Genomic DNA, 20,191 nt, shown 5'->3' with positions numbered 1-20,191 from the left:
GCCCTCCCTTGGATGCTCTCTACTTTTGTCCTTATATTTCTTACGGAAACTAGTTTACTAAATTTGCAATAATTAATTTTAAGCTGAAGAGAAGTTTGATTATTTTTTGCTTTTTTTTTTTGCTGAGATCTAAGCATGGTAAATATGCTCAAGAAGAAAGGGACTTGAAACAACAAACATGCTTATGTGAATAACTTTACTCCAATTTGAGCTTGATCAAGTAGGTGTATGGGATTTGCTTTGCACCTCTTCTTGATCCTTTATCAGAGAGCTGGCCCTGTCTATATTGCAGCATTATTTAAAATGGTTTCCTGCAGTCTCAAAGTTGGATGCACTTCTTTCTGATGCTTTTATGAACAATGTTGTACATAACCTGAGCAGCAAGTCCATTCACAAAAAATTGCACCCAGACAATAAATCTTTCAAAACTGAGTGTGAAATTGCTTTGCTGCAGCACTAGCTACTTAAAGCACCAAAAAATTGTCCAGTAAATAAAATATACTGTTAGAAACTGCTAATAAAGTTTAGAGAACCACCCAGTGACAAATTTCAAATGAGTAGTCTTTTGATAGAAATGACACTAATTTAGCACAAGTAGGAAAATCATCCAAGATGTGGAAGATGAAAGGTTCAGAAAATCTTACTTTTTATAGAGTGGTACACTCAGATCCATTTCCTGTAGGTTTAAAATGAAAATTGCTGTTTAAGAATAGAGATTTGAACAAATGGCAGAGTTTGCAGAAAGAACTAGAGGACCTTGGATTTTGGAGAAAATGCATTAACGTGAACAGGCTGTGTACATTTTGCCAGGAGTAAGGAGAAAAGGGCAATGAGGTAAAACATTTGTCTAAATATATATGTCTGAAGACCTGCACTCAGACAATGGAGTTTCTCTATCCATTCTATCAGAGCCATTAGATGAGCTCAGTAAATTTACCTTTGAAGACGCTAAGGTAGACTATCATAATTTTTTTCGATGGAGGTTTGTGCCATTGTAGGGTATATATTTAAAAAAAAAAGTGTTCAGGCCACAATATCTAAAAAGGAAGAGACTGGGCAACATTGATAGGAAACAACAAATTTTCTATTGAAGAATTTCCTTAGATTGGCCAAATGCCTTTACAGCAGATAATGAGGTATATTTCCTGAATACTGAGTCTGAGAAAATCTTAATTGCTCATAAATCCATGTACTGGAAAGTTTGAAACATTTAATGAGTTGGCAACAGGCTTCAAAGAAAGGGATTTCATATAATCTGAATTACTGTAGAACTAATGGATAGTGGATAAACATGAAGGACTGCAGCTGAAGTACTGGTGACTTCAGACAAACAAACCTGTATATTTTTGGAGATAAAAATCTTGTCTGTATTCTTTTGTGGTCAAGGATATTTGTCTTCTACAGTGATGATGGCTTCTACATATTGTTTGAATTTCATACCTCAAACTATATGTATCTTGCTTTATTGTGATACAGTCTTGACTGATCATTTTCTTCACAGGTATCTTTAGTTGCTTGAAATGGTTTGAGTCTCATAAAGGACAACCATGCTGTGTATCTTACTGCTGTATGCTCTTTGTTTCTCTGCTATCTAAGAGTTCAGTCAGGACTGGTTTGTTCGCATGGATGCTCACACACAGGAAAGTCATTCTTCTGTGGAGTTGTCTGTATTCTTGAAATGAATGTTTTGATTGGGGGTGGGGTGGACCTGTTGTACATGTGAGCATCTTGTATAGATATCCCTTAGTAAACTCACTCTTTGCATCATCTACATCTACAGTTTGTCACCCTTTTCTGTGGTTTTAACGGCTATGGCAAATTCATCAAGCTCTGCAAATGCCTTGTTAACAAATATTCTCTGACATGGTAGGCAACCTCATTTGAGATAACAGATGCTGTAGGGATTTGGACGTGTTTATTTCATGTCTTTTAAATTATCTGATCTGTTAGAATTCTTCCAAAAGAGTAGTGAGATTTCTGATCACTTCTAATAATACCACCTCTTTCATGTTCATTTGTTTTTGCTGACTTCCAGAAGGCATATATACTGTATGTATTATCTGTGGGCTGACCTCAGAGTCTGGGCTTTTGGAATTCTATTGATGTTCCAAGTCAATCTCAGTGGTGTTCATGAGCTCCTCCTTCTTCACTGCTCTGCTAAGCATTTGTGAAGCTTATGTTTCAAACCTATTAGAAATGCTAGGGAATTGCAGGAGAACCTGCAAGAATCAGAAAAGCAAGAGAAGCAGATGTATAAATAGAAGTATGCATTGTAGCATCACTTTGATAAAGTTCACTTTGATCCACTTTGATAAAGCTATTAAAGTTATTCCTTTGGATAGGTTATAACAAAATGACTGCAGAACCATGTAAGTCAAGTTGTCTGATGCAATTTTTACATCTCGGAAGTTACTGGAAAATTTTCTATTAACAGATTGTGAGAAGTCTTTAACCAAGTTAAGTTACTCCTTCATAGAGCAGAGTTACTCCTTGAGCGGAGTAAGATGAAGTATATTCTATGTAACTTTTATTTTCTTTAGAAGTTTATGAAATCAAAAGTCACTCTAGAAAACTCATTACTAAGCTAACAGAACAGTTATGTGCAGTACATACTGAAAGCTTGAAGTCTTGAAAACACACTTGCCTGTGTTTTTTTTTAAGATAAAGTAGATGACTTTTACTTTATAGTAAAGTATGAGTTCTGTCTGAGGGAGTGAGAATTCCATGTTTTAGATACTGTGACAGCAGCATAGTTACCTGATTTTTACCTTAACATTTCTTTTCCTTTTCTCAGGGTGTAAAGCACATCCTACACCAGACCTTCTTTTAGTGTTTGCCCTTTTGTAGAGGTACAGGTCTGCCTAAGGAGAGAATAAACTGAAACCAAAGATTTCCTGTGCTTGTTCTCTTGCTTTCCAGAGGAAGATGCAGACTCCTTCAGTCTGGTTTCTACTTGGCTCATGATGCTGTGGTGCAAGAGTGAAGGGTGTTTAGGGGTATTACTCCCTAGCAGTAAAAGTCTCACTGGTTAGGAAGGAGCTATGTGAAAACTTTTGTTTTTAAAAAGAAACAACAGCAACAAAAAAACCACAGTAATTTCCAAACCATTTGTTCACAACCCTATTCAGTACTTTCCACCTGTCCAGAAGTTTTGATTCCCTTTCTGTGGGACTCTTTGGGCAAAACATTTACAAAGTAAAAGGTGACATCTCCTGTGGAAAGCAATGAGGATTATTAGTGTGTCCAGCCTCAAACACTTCTCAGTCTTTCAGTGATTATGGATGCTTCCTATCAAAATTGTCTGAGATGCTGTGGCTTTTACATGGGCTTCTGCAAAAAGATAAGCCTTGGAAATTGCTGGACTGTAAAATAGCAGTGCACTGTGACACTAGCAAACCTTTAAAAGATAAATCTTGGCAGCCACTGGACTGTAAAATATTAGCACACTGACACTGTTGGATCTCTGAAACCTCAGAGAAGGATCCTAAAAATTATTTTTCTTGTGTAACAGAATGAAGAAGACTGTCTAACCTTAGGAGTCCATCTGGCTTAATTTGATTTACAACAATCCTGTGTTGATGGATATATATTTAGTAAGCTCCTAAAAAGGCAACAATGGCAGTTACTTAGTTGGCTTGTATTGGCCTCTATACAATAATGATAGCTCTTAAATAGAACCTGGCAATTTCTGCTCAGAGCAATGGCTTATCTGTAAAACTAAGACTCCAAGAGGATCAATAACTTTAATGATGATGTAGTTTTTGCCATATCCAGGCCTTTAAAAGCACTGAGCTTGAGCCTCCATATTTGTGCCTGCTTAAAATCACTAAGGTCTTATTCCTAAATCAAAATTATTTTTTCTCCTTTTGAACATTGGTGAGAATTTCTTTCTTTTTCCTGTTTTTTTCCCTTTTCTGCAGCATTTTTGCAGGCTTTACATTTACGCTTGAAAATCTCTACAGAAACGCAGCCTCTCTGCTCACTGATCCAGGAGGCTCCATCTACCAGGACCCCTTGAGATTATGAATTCTCTCTGCTGCAGGAGGAGCACCTGTTTGAATTTTCTGTTTTCGTATAGCTCCCATGCCACAGCATTTGCTTGACCTCCATCCTTCCTCCTTGTCTCATGATTTCTTACTTGGCATTTTCCTCCATCCTGTTACAGCACATTCCCTGCACTCTGACTCTGTGTCCTCATCTTCACGCTTTTCTGCCCTTCTTCTGCATCCCTCCTGGTCTCTACATTAGTCTCACTCAATTTGCTGTCCCGTTTCTGAATGCATTTTCCCTCCCTGCTGCTCCCACAGTCTCTGGCATGTCCATATTCTCCTCTCCCCTGCCTGGCCCTCACATAGAAGCTAACGGACCATTAGCTTCCCTGATGGCATCCTGTCTTCTGTCCGATTGCAAATAACCAGAACTGGCATCCATCTTCACTGGTTTACCCTCACTTTCACCCAGAAACTTTAAACGGATTTGGCAACCAACCTTTTAAGATCAGGCTTATCCTTGTTCCAATATTATTAACAGCAGATGGAGGGTATCTTAAGTATCAAACTTCACAATATTGTAAACAAAAACTTTATTAATATTTTATTGCTTATCTTTAGGATATGGCAACTATTATTAAAAGTTCAACATATTCTGTGATTTGAACCAAAACAAGAAAGGTGGTGAGGCTCTTGATGCAGGTCCTTCAGGTGAGCTGCAGAGGTTAAGAGTGTTGAATAGGGCTTTTGTTCTGGCTTTAATGGGACTTTACTCTCCTCAGAGGAAAGCATTCCCATGCTTTGGAACAGTTTCTGCCATTTCTGTGACAGATATATTTTAAAAAACTAGAAATGATGACAACTTCATTCTGATATTTCTTGCTACGCACTGTGGGAAAACTAATCACTGGACCTAATAAATCACCGTGCCTTCTATGACTTCTGAAGGTGTATTTTATTTCTGAAGTTAATCTACCCCAGTATGCATGGAGGCAGGACAACAGACTATATCCTCTCAGAGCAGGCTGGGAATCTCAGGCTCAGTGTGGTTTTGTCAGTTTTGAATAGTAGGCCGTCACTTAACACACAAATAGAAGTTCTGGTCTCTTTGCAGCAGCTCTTTTACAACACCAGGATGACATCTGCGCCCTCTGCAAAGGATTGCACTGTGTCAGCTTCATACACAGCTGGGTTGAGCAGGCTAGGCTGTTCACAAGGTGTTCTGAGTATTATTCTTCAAGAGACAGTTCTCCAGCACAAATATAATATTTGTGACCCAAGCTTTAGAACAAGCAAGGGCTAAAACAGGGTAGTATATTCTGTGTAACAGTCAAAGGAGAATCACAATCACATAGCTGTATGTTATAGGCAAAATAAGAAGTTGTACTGGCATATACAAAACTGAACCCAGGAATCAGGATTGATATAATGCATAAACCAGAGGATTCCATAATGATGTCCTATGTTGTTGCTCTCTTTCACAAAAGATTTCAAAATGGGGGTAAAGATTTGTCTGGGGACCTGCATTATTTTTATATATATGTGTGTGTATATGTGTGTGTGTATATATATATATATGTGCGTGTGATTTTTTTTCAATTGAATTCATTCTAAGGCTGGGGGACAACACAGGAAAAATAATTGCATGTTGGTTTTCAAGTTCAGCACTTTAACCCAATATAGCCTTTTGAAGTAGATGAGATGTGTTCTTTGTTAATTCTTAAGGTAAAATATAGTTTACACTTAGTAATCAATCAATACCAGGTTTTCATTACAAAATAACTAAAGTGTGAATTATAGCCTATGTATTCTTAAATGCTTCATTCTTTTAGTATACAGTGCTTTTCTTTTTCATTGTGATCTTGTTAGAGATCTGATATTGTCAGAACATCTGGCTATCCCAGGCACTAGAGACCATACTTTCCCTAAAAATTTTACCCCAAGAAAGTTTTGCAGAGATTTCTTTTCACTTACTTTGCAAATGAAACTGTGGGATTATACATCCAGGTATTTACTTAATCATTTCTAATGTTGGATTTATGTGCTTTGAGTAAAGTTGAAATGGTTTTAATCCATCATACAGTGGATTTGACTAGATTTCAATATTAACAGTTCAAGTACCCTTGCTTGTTAAGAAAAATTCCCCCGGAAATAGCGTATCATAATTAAAAGTAGCATAATAGCCTGAGAACTTTTTTCTAATAATTTATTTCCTGCTCTGTTTTTGGTATTTACGCTGATAGAGGAGAGCACACTAATTGTATAGTTGTTTCCTATTGATACGAACAATGCAGTGGTTCTCAGTCATTCAGCCTCAGGCCCTGGAGAAGTCATTTGGCAGTTTCATAGATTTTTAAGCCATTAGGGTCCATTAGATCATCATGTCTGAACTTTCTGCTTAAAACAGGTCATGGAATTTCATCTATGTAGTCCTGTATTGAGAGGAATAACTGATATTTAGCTAAAACTTGTCTTTCTCTCAGCTTGCCTATTTTTTTAAAAAAATATTGTTACTACTGTCTTTTTAGTATCTGAGTCTTGAAGATTGTTTAAGGTTTCTCAGTACTATGGTATACTGGGTTATGGGGTACATACTATGAAAATGAACAGTGGAAATATTTCCAATGATCTAAATAGGGTTTTTCAATCAATGTGATGAATTGGATACTGGGACAAATGAATCAGTGGTGTTTCAAGCAGGAAGGAGTTTTCCCATTTTAGTCCAAGATTTTTTATTATAATAGTTGCTTAAAATTTGAAAATGCACAGCACAAAAATTGTTCTGAATAAAAGCTAAAAATCAAATGCTAAATATGAATTAAAGTATGTTGTTGTTAAAGAAATTTTAATTAGATTTAACTTTCAGACTAAGAATTCACAGAGATTCTAGTTTCTTTTATCTTCATTAGCCATGTATGTTTTATTAATAATTTTTTAGGTATTTCTGTAAACATTTGATATTTATGATGTGAATCTAAAATTCTTTTCCTTTTGCAATAGCATAGAGGAATACTTACATTGCTGTATGTGTTTTCCAATGATTCTCTATTTTAAGGCGTTTGGTTATGTATGAGCGATTACCCTCCCTGTCTTAGGCTGCTAAACGCTTGCAGCCTGCATCACCTTTACCTTTGCATTAGAGAAATGATTTCCATAAAGGTGTAAGAATCACCTCTGATCACCTTAATGAGAGAGCAGGAGTGGGTAATCAGATGTGTTTTCTGTATTCAGTGAATGTGAATTTAGTAGGACTTGGCCAAGCTTTATAGCTTTTGGAATATGTAGAGTGGTAGTGAAGTTTCAGAAAGCTACTGTTTTTTTGCTAATTTTTATTACTCTTTGTGTTTTTTAATAACAAACTTTAATTTGCTGCACTAAACAGTTTCTAGTTTGCTGCTGTGAATCTTCTCTGGATGCTCTTTATTGTCCAAAAAATCTTCTCAAAAAAGGATTTAAAGTTTGGTCTGAATTTCAATCTACAACAAATCATCAGAGGGTAGTTTAGTCCAGGCCATTCTAGTCTATTAAGTATAGTCTATTTATATTTAACTATAATTGGTGTATATTTAGTCTATTTGAAAAACACACAGATGTATTGCTGAGTAAACATAACCTGCTGTCATTTAGAGTGAACAGGGAAAACCTTTAAGAACATAAGATCTTAGCGTTCCAGAATGTCTTAGGTTGGAAAGGACCTTTAAGATCATCGAGCTCCAAATCTGTGTCCAGGTCATGGCTGCGTTTCGCCAGCTCTGGATGCCCAGGGCCCCATCCAACATGGCCTTGAGCACCTACAGGGATGGGGCATGCACAGCTTCTTTGGGCAACATGTTCCAGTAGCATGCACTGTAGTGTGAATACAGAGTGGACTATCACATAGGAGTCCATAGTAGTACATAGCAGTAAAGCTGGTGATAAAGATTTTAATCTCTCTGCTCTGATCAAAACTTTTTTTAAAAATCAGTTAGATATATTAAAACTTTAGATTTGCTGTTTAACCCCCGAATGGTTAATATGGCAATAGAAATACTAATTAAATGTTAAGAATGAAAAGGTAGTTGATTCAATCCATCCAAAATTTCCAGATGATGTAAGTTTTTGGGAGCCAGGAAAATCGTTGACATTTAAAAGTATGTCTTTTGCATTATCCTGCAGGTCCTGATGCTCTGACCATTTTGGCTCTGATTTTCACTGGAAGCAGCAATTAATAACTTACTCTCACAGGTTACTGCTTCTTTTTATCCCATTGTACTTGAAGAACTATGGCTTTTTTTCCCCACTGTCTGCATTAAGTGGAGAACAAGAGGAGACCAGCAGGGCTATTGGAGACCACTTTTTTAGGAAAAGAGTCTCAGGGAGAAGATGGCCAGGACAGGGAAGAGGTCTCAACAAGTGAGGCAGAAAGCTGTGTAGCAGCAAGCTAATGATACAGAAAAGGTCCCTTTTTTTACGCACCCCAAAAAAAGAAAAAAAAAAAAAGAAAAAAAAAGGAGCTGAAGGAATAAACATGCTTTTTAAAATAACTAACTTGAAAGGAAATGTGGATAGCACGATAACCACCAAGCCTAAAAAGATGAGATTGTATTTAGCTTAACTGGCAGGTAATTCAAGAGGTGCTGCTATCCTTGCTTCAGAGTTTCTAACTGCTTCCATGTGCATAAAAAGAACAAAAACAACAAAGCAACACTTGATACTTTTTCAAAAAACTGTGTGAAAGTCTTCAGTGATAAACAGTATGGATGCTTATTGTATCGCTTAGAACCAACAGACTCAAAATCAAGGAAATGAATAGTTTAAGGTCCTTGTAAATCTTAAGTTCCTGGCACACAAAACCCCTAGGTTCTTCTTAGCAAGGACAAGGAAATGTGTATTTCATCACAATTGCCTTAACTCTGACTTGTGCATTGTGGCTTTTATGTATTATTTGTTTTATATTGATTTAGAGTAGAATTCATCTTTACTACGTTTTAGCCCTCTAAAGTTAGGGGTTTCATTCAAGCTATTTGTCCAGGTTCCCCATATAGCAAATGGAGAAAGATAGGTTCTTCCAAAAGGCTATTCATCCCTTTTTTAAGATAGGTGTCTGATAGAGGCTGGATGAATTGCTTTCTAACACAGTCTGTCTCCATAGCTTGTACAGGAACTTCAGTGGTTAGCTTAGGTGAAGCGCCCAACTTTCAGATGGCTTAAAAATTAGATGAGATGAATCTCTCCCAAATCTTTTCTTTTAAGGGATACATTTAACTCAAAGAATATCTGGTAGTCAATGCTCCATGTGTTATTTCATTCAAATTTGATGAATGCTATATCTTTGGCATTATATACCTGGAATTTAATGAATAATCACAATATCAGATAAGTTATATATGACTAGGCAATTGATTGATATCTGACATTAATGTGCATGTAAATCTTTCTCACCTCCTCTTTCCAGGAAGTGGAGATTTAGATTGCCTGTAGAAAACAAAACTTATATTTTTTCTGAGGAACAAATCATGAGGAGTTTATTCTGAAATATTGCAGAGCTTCAGGACCTAAGTACTCCTGAAAAGTCAAGCCAATAGTATTGATTTAGGGTCAGAGTTAAAGAGAAGTTGTAATGCATTTGTTTCCAAAAGGAATTGTATGTTTGCACTTCATTATATGGGAGTGAGATTTTGAACCAAATTTTTGATATTTTTGAGCTTTAGTATCTGACTTTGGAAATGATGCAATAACTATTGTTTCTTAGCAGCATGAATTAGTATCTTAAAGGGCATTTGCATACTTGAACATCTTCCCCAAGATTTTACGTAATCTTGTTCGCATGTGTGAACAACTTGAATTAATCTGCTACGAACATTTTTTTTGAAATGGGGGAGGCAGGTGGTTGGCTTATTAAATTATGGGAATGAGTAGTGCTGGACAAGCAAAGAATGCCTCTTTTGTGTTCCTGACTCTTTCATTGAGCACCTGACAAGATATGTGCATCTCCTAGGTTGCTAAGTTAGCCATGCATGTGTGCACATCACAGCATGCCTTCCTTCCAAATGCTGGTAGAAAGGTCTAAACAGTCACTGCAAATTAAGCATCAGACCTGGTAGCAGTGTAGGCAGTAAATTGCTACTATATCTCTTATTCCTTTTGTGCAAACAAATTGCCCTCTGACCTGGAAGAATATGTCTAGGGTCAAAAATTATTTGCCCCAAATACCACAGGTTCTATGGCTTGTTCAACTCGAACCTTGAGTGGATTTAAGTACCTTCAGTTTACTATTTGCACCAGTTTCCTTAATTCTAGAGTGATGTTCTCAATACCTAGGCCTGCACTTGTGGCTTACAGTAGTACAAGGTTCTACTACTGTCTACTAGTTCCTACTGCCAGGAAGATTTGACCAATAAAAAAATAAATTTGCTTTTGCATTTGCATATTCAAAAATAAATTGCATTCTTCCCTCACAAGAGCTTGGAATGAATGAATTTGCATTCAGAATGTGCTGCTGGGGACAGAAGAGGGATATTCCCATTGTAATGACGGAATAGCATTACTTATATTCTTTTCATGGCACTTCATGTTGTTACAACCACTCGATTTACATCAACTGTGGAAGTTTATGTAGATTCCTTTTCTTGCCTTGCCTTTCCATCCCTTGCCTTTTCCGGAACTACTACCTTTTTCAGAAAAGCATAGAGGAAACCTGTGTTTGTGTTACCATGGAGGATCTCTGATATTCTGCTCTTTGTGTACAAAAGTCTCTCATTTCTGCCAGATAACCTTCAGCAGAGAAAACAAGGAATCCGAGGTATCTAGAAAACTCATGGCTAATGCTATGGTATAATGTAGGGATGCCAATAGCAGTGGGTCATTGGCATTGCATGTATAGCATTGCTGTTCGCTGTTGAAATGTGGAAGTAGCAGTTTCTATCTAGTAACAACAAGCAAGGCTTTTTTTTTTCCCCTATAAACGTGAAGGAAAATTTCCTCAAGAGCAAAAGCTGATCATTACATGCTCTGAAGCCACAATAACTAGGCTTGCTATTCTGATAAATGAGGAGCCACAAATACTTAGATCAATTACATGTTCAAATTCTGTATGTATGTTGCTCCAGAAATAATGTCTTGTATTTACTCCCATGGATACTGCAACAGCTGCGAAGAGCACAGTAACACTACTTGATAGAGCAAATTCTCAGATACAAAGCACTGCTTTTTAACATAGTTACTACCGCTAGCTGATATGTGCAGATGAGCTGATAGAGACACTCTTCATTTTGTGTGTGACAGTTATGCATGACTGTCTGGAACATGACTTGTCTTTCAGTCACTGTTACCACTGCTGAAATGCATCACCCCCTACCTCACTGTGCGCACATCCACTGTTTAGTCTCCATAAGCCTTCAGCAAGTGTCAATGAATGTCAATGGGTGCTTTTTTTTTGTGTGGAGTTCAGTTCCATACCTTTGCTTCATGCACACTTCCATTTCTGCTGCTATCTGTTGCACAGCAACAAAATATAGCAGAGCGTGGCCAGGAAGGTTCAGCCTCTATTGCCATACCAGCACCATCTACCTCAGACATCATGGGCCAATGTAATAAAATAAGAGGTATTATTTTTGGAGCAGTCCTCATATATTCGTAGTTTAATTCCTGCAGGGAACCTGTAGGAAATAAGTTCTCTAAAAAATTCCCTAGAAATAAATTATTTAATCCTCCAACTGTCACATGCTTATAGCTAGTCTATTGTAAAGTGCAAAATAATGATAAATTAGCAAATGAATATGCACTTCTGTGTTATTATTTATACTTTCTTTTTCTTTGATGTGAATACAGCTACAGCACTCACATGGTAATACGTGATAGCTATAGACAAACAAGTATATATTTTCAAACTAAATGTTAGAAAGATTAAGTGCAAGAGCAACAGTAATTTCCACGGAGAACAAGAAGTCTTGAAAAGACTGCTACAGTCATGACAAAGCAACCTTTAGTATTATAAATGTATCAGAAATATATTACTTTCTCAGTCTGACATACAGGAGGGCATGTGCTGCAAATGTGTCTTCATGTGTTGATTTCTCAAAGAATGACTTCTGTTGCTAGGCTGGTTGGAAACATTCATAGGGGTAAGAAAGGTGAGGGTCGTCTTCATGGTAGTGAGATTGTTTTGCTGCTGGCAGTGCTGAAAGGCTGGTTATGGTAATAACAGTCCATGTTATAGAATCATAGAATGGCCTGGGTTGAAAAGGAGCTCAAAGATCACCTAGTTTAAACCCCCCTGCTGTGGGCAGGGCACTAGACCAGGCTGTCCAGAGCCACTTATTGCAGTTTAATTCCCCTTAGATCTTGTAGTCTCCAGGCTAAGGGTTGCCAAAGATGAGTGCACTGACAGATAAACCTCCTGGAAGGACTTTGTAGCTGCTCATGCCTGGGTTTGAACACTACATATACACTTCAACAAGAACCAGAGACCTCTAGTCATCTGTTCTGTGAAGGAGAATGGAGCCATCAGACAGTTTTTCTCTAGCTTCACTTGAGCTCCAGCTCCTAGTTGCACTCTTGCCACTGTAATGGAACTCTGGGAGTAGTGGAACATTTTGTCAGCACTGTTATCTCCCTGTCCAAAAGCAGATATCTGATGTGATTAGTTGTTCATGCCATGTCTGTTTGTGTAGTATTTCAAGAAGCTCAATACTTGGAAATCTGGTCCAGAATCTACCAAAGCAAGAACCTGGTAAAGTTCGCAGTTGAAAGGTTAATCTTAAAATGCCAGTTAAATAGATTTAAGAGAAGCAGACTTCAGTGCCTTATGACATGGCTCTTGATTCTGTGTGTGATCTTCAGCCCAGAAACCTCTGCATGTGAACTACCACATTTAGCCCTTAAGTGTAATGAGAAATGGGGGAAAAAAAAAAGGGGCTATGTGATGTGAAAAGGGAAAGAATTTTGCCCAGTAGGCCCGGATGTGCTATGTTTAGTTCTTTCCAAATCTAGTAACTCTTTAAAATCAGCCACAGCTGGGTAAGATCTTTCACATTTGGGTCTAAAGATTTAACTACTATGAAGTTTTTAGTTGTCTGTGGTTACTTTGATTTCCTTTATTGTTCGTTTCCTTTTGCAAATATGAATGTCATTATACTGCTTAAAAGTTTCCCTCTGAATCTCACGCAGGCTTTACTTACTGGAGCCATTTAAACCCTGAAAAAAAAGCCAAAAAACTTCCCAATAAGCTGAGGGAAATAATTTTGCATTTAAAGGCAAATGTATACGATGACCTAACAAGCTCTTTTTTCCTGCTTTTTGTTTTTGTCGCTAACTCCTGTGATTTTGTCTGTGTCTCAAATGAGATTTCCAAGAGCCAGTGAAATAGCTTCATGTAAGGGGGGTTATTTTTATGATTCAGTGCATCCAAACTTCATGAAAAATATGCAAATCACTTTCATTATAACCATATCTTGTCGCAACATGCAGCATGCATAGTGCCAAAAATGAATGCATTCATGGCATCTTTTGGGTCCTAAGATCCAATTATGTCTTTTGTTGTTCCTTTTTGGCTTTCTGTGTCAGCTGCATGCTCTGTAAAGTTACTGATTACTGACCTGTTGGCAACTTTACAAATCAGCTTTGAAATGCAAGCTGTCAGTAGCTCTTGAGTATCCCAGTCCCAGGTTACCAGGGCCGTGAAATGCTGCATTGAATTTTTAATCTGTTTTCTCTTTGCTTCTGCCTAGCTTTTTCCAGGTTAAGGTCAATTTTGAAACCAACTAAATTCTTTAATAATCACTGTCTTTGCAGGTCCTCACTGAATTCAGAAGGAAGAACAATTTTTTCATTGCATTAAGATTAATACTTTTTTTTTTACTGTGGGGGCTTATTACAGTGGCATATTTTCTATTTAAGTATTCATTGTTAGATCACAAAGTGCACTACAGACTAGCCAAAATATTGTCTTATGAAGATATGAGTGAACTGCCACTAACATGAAATTTCACTGCCCCTCCTCTAAAATCCAGTAGCTTTGCTCTTGTACATTTTTTCCCTTCAGCCCTGCTGAAGGAGAAAGCTTGCTACTTCATATATGTGTCATAGAATCCCAGAACCACAGAACCATCAAGATTGGAAAAGACCTCTGAGATCATCCAGTCCAACCGTCCACTTACTACCAACATTTCCCCACTAAACCACGTCCCTTAGTACAACATCCAAATGTTTATTGAATTCCTCCAGGAATGGTGACTCAACACCTCACTGGGCAGCCCATTCCAGTGCCTGACCATTCTTTCGGAGAAGAAATTTCTCCTACTACCCAAAATGATGTGCTATGAATGTCCTTTGGCTCACCTTTCTAAATGTTACAACTACAGTTTATTTAGAAATTCTTCCATCAAGCTTTGATCTTCATTTTAAAAAGTTGTTTATTTATTTATTATAAGTGGGCCAGTACTGGAAATTTGGACCTAAATGTAAAACAAAGCAGTAATCTTTATTTCTTATTCAAGTTTCTCCCAGCAGTATTTGTCATTTATAAATTTGCTTTGATTTAGTGAGTAGATGCTTATTTGATTGCGGAAGTGAATAATCCTACAATGCTGTGTTCTCAGAGATCATAGCGATGCTTTATTTTACTGGATATCCTAGAAGTCTTTTTTGTTTGCGGGTTTCTATAGCATGATGACACACTGAAGCAGATACTTATCACCTTTTATTCATTGTATCTTATTCCATGATTCTGTTACTCTGTGTTTTATCTAGTGGTTGGCAATCCTGCCCACAGCAATGGGGCTGGAACTAGATCTTTGAGATCCCTTCCAATCTAAGCTATTGTATGATTTCATGATTCTATGATTCACCATAGCAGTTTGCATACTCTTACAGAATTTCATAATAATGTGATATTTTTAACCTCAGAGTGAAAAGATAGTTAAAGATATTCTATACTACCAAGGGACATAGTTCGGTAAGAGGTACTGTGGTAGTATTTTCATTTCCAGTTTCCATTGAAATCCATCATTGCAGTCAACTGAAACTGAATTTACTTATGACTCTAAGCAATGCTTTATACTGAATAGGTAGAGGCACTTTACAGTAAGATTTAATGAAGGTGCTATTCAGCGCATACTTCAAAACTATTAGAAAACTGGAGGTAGCTGGGGCAGAAACTTACCAGAAATGTACACTGAGTATCAAAATATAACTAGTGATTCAAAGATAATCTGCCTTTGTAGGAAATAAACAATAAGCCATATAGTGAACATCTAGTAATGTGACTTATAAAGCTCAGTTGCTGGTGCTTTGTAAGGTAAATTCTTATCTTCGTGCAAATTATCTCTAGTCAAACTTTTCCTGTGACTGGGATTTCATATGAATCCCAGTGAATTCATATGAATCCATATGAATTTATCATCTTGCTGCTCTTTTTTTCTGGTTAAAGGGGTAGAAGGAATATTTTGGCTAGTCTCCTCTGACTGGTAACAAGTTTTTCTTATTCATGCAGAAGCTGAATGACAACTGAGAACTTTCCTCTTCTATTGATTTCACTGGAGACTGGACAGCAGTCGCTGTGTTTTGAAGTAGTAGGATGGTAAGTACACAGAAAGTCTCCCAAACAGAACTGTTACTTAAAGCACATTTTCTTATGAAGTCAGAAGTAAAAATTACACTCCCAGTGGCGTTAATTTACAACATTTTCAAGGAATGTGCTAATTATATCTAAAAATATCAGAATCACAGAATCACAGAATTGTAGGGCCTGGAAGGGACATCCAGAGATCTTTGAGTCCAACTCCCTTGCAAAGCAGGCCCCTACAGCAGGCTGCAGATGTAGGCATCCAGATGGGTCTTGAGTATCTCCGGAGAAGAAAAATCCATAACCTCCCTGGGCAGCCCATTCCAGTGCTCCATCACCCTCACTGTGAGGAAGTTCTTTTGCATATTGGTGTGCATATGCTCAAGTTTATGGCAGTTTCCCCTTGTCCTGTCCCCACAGACCACTGAAAAGAGGTTGACTGTGTCCCTTTGTCTCCCACACAGATATTTATAAATATTAATAAGATCTCCTCTCAGTCTTCTTTTCTCAAGGCTTAACAGAGCCAAGTCACCCAGTATTTCCTCACGGGGGAGATGCTCCAGGCCCTTTATCATCTTTGTGACCCTCTGCTGAACTCTCTCCAGGAGATCCCTGTCTTTTTTGTATCAGGGAGCCCAGGACTAGATGCAGTACTCCAGGTGACGCCTGACCAGGGCAGAGTTGAGGGGGAGGGTCACCTCCTTTGACCTGCTGGCCATGCTCCCTTAATGGCAGCCCAGGATCCCATTGGCCTTCTTGGCCACCAGGGCACACTGCTGCCTCATGGCCGACCTGTTGTCCACCTAAAATGATGAGTCATTAACAAAAGCAGAGTAAAACGACTGAAATACTTGTAAAAACCTGTTAACAGCAAACAAACAAACAAAAACCTCTGAATACAGCTTTTTCATCACTCTTTTCTTCTTGTATTGAAATACGGATAGACATTTTACAGTGGTGTGGGAATAAGGTGATACAGCCTTATGGGAGATGGCCATGGACCTGCTCATGATCCGGTTTTAGCAAAAAGGCTTCTAACCACCTCTACAGGGCTTCATCCACATAAGTTCCACGCCATTCAGATTTTTATGGATACAGGCTTATCAAAATTCAGAACATCAGAGTTAATGGATATTTCATAGATTTCCTATGAGCAGGCTGCTATGACTGTATGTTCTCATGGGTTGCTTGGGGCTTACTTTGTTGCACGGGAGAAAAGATTTGAGGGGATCTAAATATCTTGGTATTATTTATAATTTTTTAGTTCTTCCTTTTTTAATAAGTATGTTCCAGGAAATGTTATTGAGACAATTGAGGAGTTACTCTTTTTGCATATATTGTTAGAAAAACAAGCTAGCATTAGAGAAGGCAGCTATTCAAATATTTGTGGAAGGAAAGAGAAGGTGGTGAAGATGAGCAGAGCGCCAAAAAGGACAGAGAGAAATGGAGAAAACTGAAACTGAACAAGAGCAGCAAATAAGCAACTTGAAGTAACTTCATTTTGCTAAGTAACTCTTGAACCAGAGATAACTGCCAATGACTAATAATAACAGTTACTTGGTTTTGGTAGTACTCATAACATGATAATTGATGGGCAAGCACTTTTCTCCATATATGACAACGTATCATACAAGACAATTAAAAATAAATCACATCTGTGTTTGAAGAGCTAAGCACATAGTGAGAGCTACAAATAATATTTGTGAACAACATATTCTCTTTATTAGGTGCCTTGCTTTGGGCACCAAAATTTGAAATTTTCAATGTTTTTTTGGATATTGCTTTGGATTAATCATAGGAAAAATTAATCAGACTGTAAAGGCTTTTGTAGACTAGATTGAAAAGTGACCTGTAAAGCTGAATGACTCTGTGTAACTTCATACATGAGCATAAGAGAGTAATTAACTCTTCCAAACACAAACTAAAGCTCTCTATTTTGGTAATGTAAAATCAAAAGCAGTGCATCAAGGAAGCTTTGAAACCTATTTTAGTTGTTACTCTGACAAGTTTTTTTCTGAAAACCATAGAACAGTTATAAGAAGGTCACACAAGATTATGTGTGATATTAGGGTACTTCAAGGACTTGTATCTCTCACAGGTGATGACATTCATCATTACACACCCATACAAGCATTGTAAGGTAATACTAGACTGTTGTACTATTTAGTGGGATATCTTCAGAAGAAAAACAGCCATCTTACAGCCCAGTGAACTTTAGACACAACATTTCCAGCATTTACACAAAGAGGCTGACCCCCCCAGGGAACAGCTGAGTTGGCTGCTCTACAGCTGAGAGTGAGGATACTAACACATTGTCTTGCTACCAGCACAGTATAGGCAGGGGACAAATTTATGGAAGAAAATGTGTCACAATTCTGTCTTGCGGATACGCTAAACGTCTCATTGTGCTTTCTGATACTGCAAAACCATATTGGGAACACTTGTTCCTAGCACTTGTTTCTTGCTCACAGCAGTGTGCAAAGGATAAAAAGCAGATTTGGGAGCCTGCCATTGCATACCATGCCCTGAGCTCTTGAGTTCGGGTATAACCAAAAACCTCAGCCTGCATTTTGTTTTCTAACCTTTTCTTTAGTCATGCATGAAGGTAAGGGAAGAGATCACAGGAAACCCCATGTCTTTGCTCATTATGCTTCCTGCTGCTCAGTGTGCATCTTCTTGCATGAGGTATGTATTCACATACAGCTTTTTTTCTTGCTTTGCTATGACTAACCAGAGAGAGAAGAACTCCAAAGAGACTCATTAAACCTATGAAAGCTCCCATAGTTTGTCACATGTGGCTCTGCACACACAAACAGAGCATTACTTTTATAGTACGCTGCAAGTCTCTCCTTCTGCAACAATAGTAACTCATGTCACTGCTTTAGTCTCAGGAGAAGCTACTATTAAATGGTAGATGTTAGTTTAATATTAATAATTGTCTTAACTTCATACACCTACAGGTTTTCATCTAGGAAGAGGGAGCAATTCATTTTTACTCATAAAAACAACATTTCTCTGAAGGGAATTTAACAGATGTAACAGGGTTGATGTCAGGTGCAGCATAATGAAAGCAAGACACTTTGAACTGTCAGTGGCTCTCTAACTTCTCTTTGTATTACCCTGGCAGAGGTGTGCTTGCTCCAGTTCAAAACAGCTGCTCCCTCACAAGTGTACTCCTGGCTCCCATTCACCACCCTCTAAAGAAAAGAAGAGCTGCAGGAGTTAAAAAGGTAGAAAAAAAAATTCTGGACCATGTGAGAAACATCTGCCTGCACATCAGTATAATTTCAAGTGGTCAAGAAAGCACATAATGTTTAATAGAACTTGCATATTGTCATTTTAAAGGGGCAATACTCAGAAAATGAAGATTCATTAAAGCTGTAGGATTGAATGTTGGGCGAACACTTCTTTCATCATCCAGCACACCACCGTGGGGAGTGATGCTCTTCAGCAGTGCACTCTCCGTTCTTTCCCCGTTAGTTTTAAATAAGTGCTAGGGCTTCTGCCACTTCTCTAGGAAATAATAGGTCTTAGCAGCATGAAATGGCTAGCTACCGTTTGCCTTTCTCCTTTTTTATCTCATACTTAAGTTGCTAGCTTGTAATGTTAAGGATTACTCTTTTTTTTTTAACATGTCCTTCACTTTCTTGTTTTCTGAATGACACAAATTTGACTATTTTCATCTTTCTTCACATATTCATCTTTTTTGACCATTTAATTAATTTTGTGTCTTCTCCCCCCACCCCCCATAATTCCCTCAGTTCTGTCCATATCTTTCTGGCTGAAACTCTCAGCGCTGTCTGCAGTATTAATAAAGAATGCATGATGCTGTACTAAAAAGGTTTGTTGGCATGGATTTGAAATGGCCTCTAAACTCTAGTGGTAAAGTCACAGTGTAAGCTGTGCCGTTCACCTGAAGTTATTAAACATTCATACCAAACCATGGCACATTTGTCTCAGGTTGCACACATATATAATTTTAAGATTAGTGTGTAGTTGTTTTTTTCGATCCTGCTGCTTCAAGATTATTTTTCTTTCATCTTTTATATCTGTTTGCCACCTAGCAGAGCTTATTCCAGGAGAAATTGATGTCTTTTGACAGTGTTTATGGAAGCCTTCTTGTTCTGCCATGTACTTTCTTATACATGCGACTACACAGTTGTTTCCTAAGGATTCCTGGGGATTGGATTTGGGCTTCTGGACCAAGGGCAAAAGAAACAGAAACTGCTGAACTGGACCAAACTGTAAGCAAGCTGACCCAGTTGTAGATGTCCTTGTTCATTGTAGAGGACTAGATGGACTTTAAGGGTTCCATCCAACTCAAATGATTCTATGAAGATACAACTATAAACAGTGTTTGCCCTAGTGTATGAAGTGGTCTAACGTTGTCTCCTTCTAGGTGCAATAGGAATACCTGGGAGGACATTACAGCTACTGCATTTTACTACAGCTTAAGATTGTAAGAAAAAAAAGTTTTTGGTGATTAGGCTAGATTGTGAAGTGCATACAGATTAGAATGGGAAAAAAGTTAGGACCATACTATCTAACTTCTGTATTCTATGTATTTGGAAATACATATTTGACTACTTTTTTATAAAGCACCAGATCATATTAAATATGATTATTGGTGTGATCCATTCAATAAGCAGTGTTCCCAACT

At 37.7% G+C, this 20,191-nt stretch overlaps 1 long non-coding RNA gene across 2 annotated transcripts in view; it reads left to right on the top strand.

Moving 5' to 3' along the window:
- LOC107053144 overlaps window positions 1-20,191 on the top strand; it is a 188,994-nt gene that overhangs the window by 157,410 nt on the left and 11,393 nt on the right. The window contains exons 26-27 of one of the 2 annotated variants that reach the window (XR_005858530.2): window positions 15,460-15,546; window positions 18,137-18,748. This is a non-coding gene — a long non-coding RNA (uncharacterized LOC107053144). Of the gene's footprint in view, window positions 1-15,459; window positions 15,547-18,136; window positions 18,749-20,191 lie in introns of those variants that run through there. The other variant, XR_006938739.1, reaches the window with a different exon arrangement.

This window comes from Gallus gallus, chromosome 3, assembly GCF_016699485.2.
Source record: "Gallus gallus isolate bGalGal1 chromosome 3, bGalGal1.mat.broiler.GRCg7b, whole genome shotgun sequence".
NCBI classification, from domain to species: domain Eukaryota; kingdom Metazoa; phylum Chordata; class Aves; order Galliformes; family Phasianidae; genus Gallus; species Gallus gallus.
The sequence above is the reverse complement of the archived record's forward strand: the minus strand, read 5'-3'. Positions and strand labels throughout refer to the sequence as shown.